This window comes from Fukomys damarensis, unplaced genomic scaffold, assembly GCF_012274545.1.
Source record: "Fukomys damarensis isolate Sample0158 unplaced genomic scaffold, DMR_v1.0_HiC HiC_scaffold_5, whole genome shotgun sequence".
NCBI lineage: Eukaryota > Metazoa > Chordata > Mammalia > Rodentia > Bathyergidae > Fukomys > Fukomys damarensis.
The window spans coordinates 44,652,356-44,659,077 of NW_022900917.1; positions in this window are offsets into that span (position 1 = coordinate 44,652,356).

A 6,722-nucleotide genomic window follows, 5' to 3' on the forward strand; every position below is an offset into this window, starting at 1 on the left:
TTTTCTTTATTTTGTAACTTTTTAAATTAAAAGAACACAACTGTTTGCTGGTTTTTCACATTCTTACATTAATTTGATTTCCAAGATCTATTGAACACTAGTATCAGCATAGCAAAAGCTGCCAGAGCTCAGCCTGCCAAATTGGTATGAGATATCAACAGATTATGTTGTAGGGACTTTAATCAATCCTTAGTGACTGTGAAGTTGGGCTCTCTTTTAAAGAATGTTATGAAGATTCAACATAATCCTGAAAAGTACTTCCAAATCCAGGCTCTCTTCCAAACAAAACTACTTGTGTGTAATAGAAATTTCTGTAGAATTCAAAGATATTGGTAATGTTCATTCTCACGAGATCTACCTCATGGTACTCACATAAATCATATTTCCTCAAAACAAAGTCAGGACTAGATCCAACAGGATTAATTTTAAACAGTGCTAATGACATTATTAAAAGAAAATATAAGCCAAGCTACAATAAAATATCTCTAGGTCAATAAATGCCATTTAAATCAAATGCTCTAAAATTATTGGCCTTATAAGGTTAAAAATAAGTGATCAGCGAGCCAAGAAATACAATGCTTAAGTCACAAGAGAGGGCATTTTATGCTGTATTATCAGTAAAGTGTGAGGAACGTTTAGGTTTAGATTCTGTAAGGTGAACTCTATGGGATCATCCCCACTCTTCCTGAGTGATCCTCTGTGAAGAACAGAAAGTTATATATAGGATAAAGAACTCAAACATTTTAGAAACTGAAAAAAATTCATATTTAGTTTTATAGTTCATTTATGTGATTCTGTTTGGACAGGACTACCTGATCTTTTGGAAATACTTTAAATTAAACAAAAGACACATTATGAAATACACCCAAACTGGAGCTGATAATGATCTAAATCTCCCAGTAAGCCATCTTCTCAAAACACATTTCTACTTCTTAATCCACTACAGAAATCTGCCTCTTTTTCTCTTTCCTTGCTCCAAATAGATATAACAAGTAAAGGAGCATGTAACTCAGGGCAGACCACTCCCAGTACAAATGGTCTCTACCATTGTCTAAATGGTCCCCAGAATTTACATGTTAAAACTTATTTGGGGAAGTTAGTAAGTCTCTCGTGAATGAATCGGTGCCTCAAAAAGGCTAAAGGAAACTAGATTGGGCTCTTTTTTCTCTATGTCTTTGTCATATGAATACTCTGTTTAACCTTTTGGAGAATGCACTAACAGGTGCCATCAAGAAGCAGAGAGCAGCCCTGACCAGGCACCAAAACTCCTGACCCTTTGATCTTGGGCTTTCCAGCCTCTAGTATGTTTTTAGTAGTTATAAAGCATTGCGTCTCTGGAATTTAATTATAGCACTGCAAACATATCAAGACAATCTCAATTACTCCCTCAGTGCAAGGCAGTTCCCCTCTTGTCCACTGTAGTCATTGCAAATCTTTTCCAATCTCCTGAAGCCTCTCTCTTGTTATTCTCTCATTCTGCTTTGTTTTGTTTTTGTTTGTTTGTTTGTTTGGTTGGTTTTTTTTGGTACCAGGGATTGAACTCAGGACCTTCAACTTGCAAAGCAGGTGGGAACCACTGAGTTAAATCCCCAGCCCTATTTGCTTATTCTCAGCAATGAGGCTTACCTACTTTGCAAAGAACTCAGAACATTTATGTATTTTCTCCTGACTGCAACCCTAAATTACTCTGCATCCACATCTTTGCTCACTCTTAATTCTTCTTTCAGCTCAATCAAAGATCATCTTTCCTTCAGGTGTCTCCCCTTGTGCCCTGAGCCCCCTTTAATGCTACTGTTTTGGGAAGCTGCTACTTCAAATATCTCTCTAACTGATTTTTACCATAGACTCTGCTGGCTGTCTTTTCTTAGCACAAAAGTATTCTGAAATATCTTCTATTTATAAAAACATGAAAGTAACCCTAAACTACTGTGGAGCCCAAAGTGAAGGGAGGGCAGAGGTAAGGGGAAAAAATGAGAATCAAGACTTGTCATGTAGAGGTACAAGATCCCAACAATGAATGTAACTGTACTGTATCCCTAAAATGTACCAATAAACTCATTTAAAGCTGAACAACAACAACAAAAAAGTTACTCCATTCTGTGATCAGGCCTCCACCCAGTTATGGAAAAACCCCCTCCCATTGTAACCATAAGCCCTGACCTTTGTTCTAATCCTGGCTTAGGAATGTAAGGCAGTCTTGTACTGTTTGAAGTCTGGAACCTGATTAACGTATAAGTTAATGGTTCTATACTATGAAATATGTAGAGACCCCAAGTTAATTACTGAACTGTTTGCTCATCCTGAATGTCTTGGTGGCCTTTGAACCATCCTATAGGTATCTGTTAATTATCAATGTGTGACTGCCGAGTACGTGACTGCTGACCACCAACTCAAGTCAGCAGACCTTTGTCCCCTGCCTGCATTTTCAAAATGTTAACCAGTCAGGCACTGATCCACCTAGAAAGCCCCTAGCTCTGCTTCTTCGCTGATGAAAAGCCTGTCTGAAACTGGGTACGGGGCTCTCAGTATGGAACCGCTGCATCCGTGAGGTCCAGGAGTCCAGGCTCGAGCTTGCAATGAACCCCTAGTGTGATTGCAAACAGACTTGACTTCTTGGAACAACACTACTCTCCCAGACACAGCTACTTTTAGTTCTGTCTCTGTGTAAGCCATCCTGATGGAAAGAATAATATATATACTCTTCTCAATTCAAAGTGTCAATGCCTAAAGCAAAATATGGAGGATACACAAGTGTATAGATTTTGAGAATTATATCATACTTAAATATCTTCTTTCATGACATCATCAAACTCTCCCAAGATTTCCTTTTAGCTTCAGCTAGAAGTCACATACCCATATCTCGCTGATGCTTTACTGTATCTTACTGTGGTTTGTTTCCAGCACATCTGAGAACAGAATGTATTCAGCTAGAGGTCAGGTGGACCTGGAGCTCATTCTGGTTACCCACTACCTGTATTTCTGTCTTACTTCAGTCTTGGGATTCTAACAATGTAGGCATTCAACAGTTTTCTCTCTTATGAGACCTTGGTGCCAACTCTATGTTCTCTTAAAACCATTGACCTCACTACTTTTATCTGTACTTTTGATTGCCTTTTCTTTTAGCTTCAATGGATTTCCCTCTGAATTCTTCCTGGACTTAAAACTCAGGTAGTATTAAGGAATCTATTTTTACTGCCCACCCCCCATTCTTTGAGCAGTTTGGGTTGAATGCTTCTCATTTGTTTTTGTAATAACTTGTTGATTTTAAGATTGAATTCATTAGGAGGCACCTGAGGGCTAAGTAACAACTTTTTAGGAAAAGAGGAAAAGATTATAATGTAAATCAAAATATCAGTTTGACATATGTTCCAATTTAAAAAGCACATAAGTATAGAAAGGGGGCTGCCTTTGGACTACAGGAAATAATTATTCGGTGCTTACTATGCAAGACACCATAATGGGATACAAAGGAAAATAGACATGGCTATATATCGGTATCTGCCAGAAGGAATGTAAATAAAGACACACAAAAAGGGGCTGGGGATTTATCTCAGTGGTTCGGTGGCCTGCCTTGCAAGTACAAGCACCCGAGTTCAATCCCTGGTACCCCCCCCAAAAAAAAAGACACACAAAAAAATCACGTACAATTGAAAGATAAATACCGTTTTTGGAGTTAAATTATGAATTCAAATTCTTGCCCAACTTCCTCATTTATAATGTGAAAACAGCGATACCTGCTCTGCAGGAGAGCAAAGAAATGAAGTACTAAAATGTAGAGTTTAGCAGGAATGAAATGTAAGTATGATTTTTACTATTATTAGCTTTATTATGGTACTGACAAACTACATATGCCACATGTTGAAAGGATGAAGAGAAAATATTTTCTTGTGAGACTCAAGAAAGATTGCATTCAGTAGACTCACCTTTGTGAAGGGCATTGAATGTCGAATGATACTTCTTTAGGGCAAAATGGAGGATCATTCTCTCTACAGTACCGACTCAGAGTGACCCTGAGAATGCCAGTCAGACCTCCTTGAGAGTCTTAGGGCAAAGATGAAATTTTGTATTACTAATATTTGTAATTCTTATTTATGATTGTACATGGTAAATTCGTTTATTCAATAAACTCCTGTTTATATCTTTGCCATGAAATAGGCAATACTTCCTGAGGTGCTATAATGTTCATAAAATAGTTCTTAAAAAGATAAAGGATATTTTGAATAAGTGTCATTGTGAAATAATTTTAAAAGCATGTACTTGTGTTTAATGACAGGCAGTGTATTAAGTGTTTCTTGGCTTGTCATCCTGTTTCTGAAGTAAATGTTGTAAAGGAAGAAAAGTGGGTAATTACATTTTACATGAACATCAAATTGAGTGTTCTTTCTTTGTAGTTTTGTAAAGTAAAATCATGGCACAATTGTCCCTTGTTAAATGCCAGAAAAATATGAAAAGTAAATGTCTTTTTTAAAAAGTCTCTCAGATAAATAAGTAAAACTTGTTAAAGTGGCTCTGTAGTCATTGAACATAGATCAAGTTCCATTACAGCAAACTCCATGATAACTATGGATCATTTTGTTATATTGGCAATTTATTGTATTAAATATTGCTAAGCATAAGATTAAATATAATTTGCATCTGAGTGAAATAAATATCAATATTATCATTAATTAAATCATTACTGACAGACTCAAATAATTTTGTTGTAAAAACTCTATAGTATAACTCTATATTTGTCTTAACAGATGCAAACTTATGGTTCAGTAAATAAACAAGTAACTTCAATCTAGTTCTATAAAGATAGACAAAAGTTAATTTTTGTCTCAGATGTCTATTTTAGTCGTTATTTCAATGTAATGAAAGGAAAACACAGTTGAGTGTGTCATTAAGATTTTTATATTCTGCCCCAAAATGAACATAGATTATTCTAGAACAAAGAAGACACTAACATTCACTAGCATTCTCATTCTCAAGATGCTTAAAATTATAGGTCTATAATTACTGCCTTGGTTTAATAGTGTCAATAAATACTAATGTTTGATATAATACTACATAAAAAGACCTTATTGGACTCTAGTTACTTGGGAACCTTTGTAGTGTGTCATGCCTGTGATGTTTGGAGAATTCTAACATGATTTTTAGATCAAGTTGATCATTATCTATGGAGGACCTTCAAATTTCTCCCCCATTTCCTCCCTAACATTCAAATCCTATAGAGAACCCTTCCTTGGTTTCTAGGGAAATTTCACCAGATATATTAATCAGTTATTGCTGGGATAAATCTATGCAACAAATTCCTAGTGACTTGAAATAATAAAACATTTACATCTTATGCAAGGCCAGCTGGTCAGCAGCAACAGTCTTGCTGTGGTTCAGATCTGTTGCCTGAGTCTGTCATTCTGGAATCTAGACTAAAGTATCCATAGCTACCTGGCACAAACTCTCCTTGGTTGTAGAGGGTAAGAGGAAGTGCCAGAACCAGGGAAGTCCAACCCAATGGTGCAAATACATTCAAAGCCTCTTCACTGGCCAAATCAGTACACATGGCCTACCTCAATATCAGTGGAGAGGCTAAGATACTCTTAATAGAATGAAAGACAGAGTGTTTGCTGAATGTTGTCCCTACTGAATGTGCAATAGTGCAATAGAGATAGGGTAATGAAAATAAACAGCCTGTTCTGAAATTGGAAGCAGTCACAGATCTGTGGCAATTCCCACTGGGTAAACACTGGGCCTACAGGCCATCACAAGGGGCCTGATAACCTAAATCAGCCTACAAGCTTTCCCTTTACCCTAGCTCCTCCTTTCACCACCCCTGACAGTCCAAAGGGGAAAGTGGCCACTAACAAAAATGAACTATTAAGTATACAGTATCAGCTCCCAAAATTGTGAAATTTAAATCCTGCATCTACTTAAGCCCTTAACTCTGTGGTCCAGAAAGTAAAAAAAGAGCTACTGCAAAGACAACAGGGCAGAAAATAATAATCTTCCATATGAAGTCAGAATATTTGAAATAGTTCAATTTTTAGAGTTTGAGAAACTAGAAAATGGTATGAAAAGCTATAATAGTACGTAAGATCATAATGAGATAATTGACAATGTGAAATGGGAAGAAAAGGGCTAAAGTTGTAGGGAAAGTGGGAAGGGTAGGGGAAAGGTAATAAGGGGAAAATATATGAGAAAATGGAAGAATGGAAATAGAGTGTTTGTAAATGGGAAGGGAGGAGAGGGTGAAGGGAGGGCAGGGACAAGGGTAAAAAATGAGAACCAAGACCTGTCATGTAAAGGTACGAGATCCCAATGATGAATGTAACTGTACTGTATACCTAAAATGTACCAATAAACTCAATGAGAGAAAAAAAAAAGAAACTAGAAAAAAACAATTCCTGCTTCAGATAGTAGATGATATCATGAAATACCTTGCTAAGACTAGGATTAATAAATGAAAGACCTTTTTCTTTATTCCTTCCATATCATGTATCATATATGAATAAATAAATCCCCATATCATGCATGTATGATACACAAAGAGCTAAGCATAGTCATAGTTGATGGCACTGTCAGGAATAATCCATAAAAACTGTGTTTACTCATATACAGATTCCTCTTCCATTGACAAAATTTCTATTTTCTTTTAAAACGATTTTAATCTAACTTCATTTTCAAGCAATATCAGTTCACATCAAAGTAACAAAAAAAACTAAGTGATATGGTAAGGATTCTGG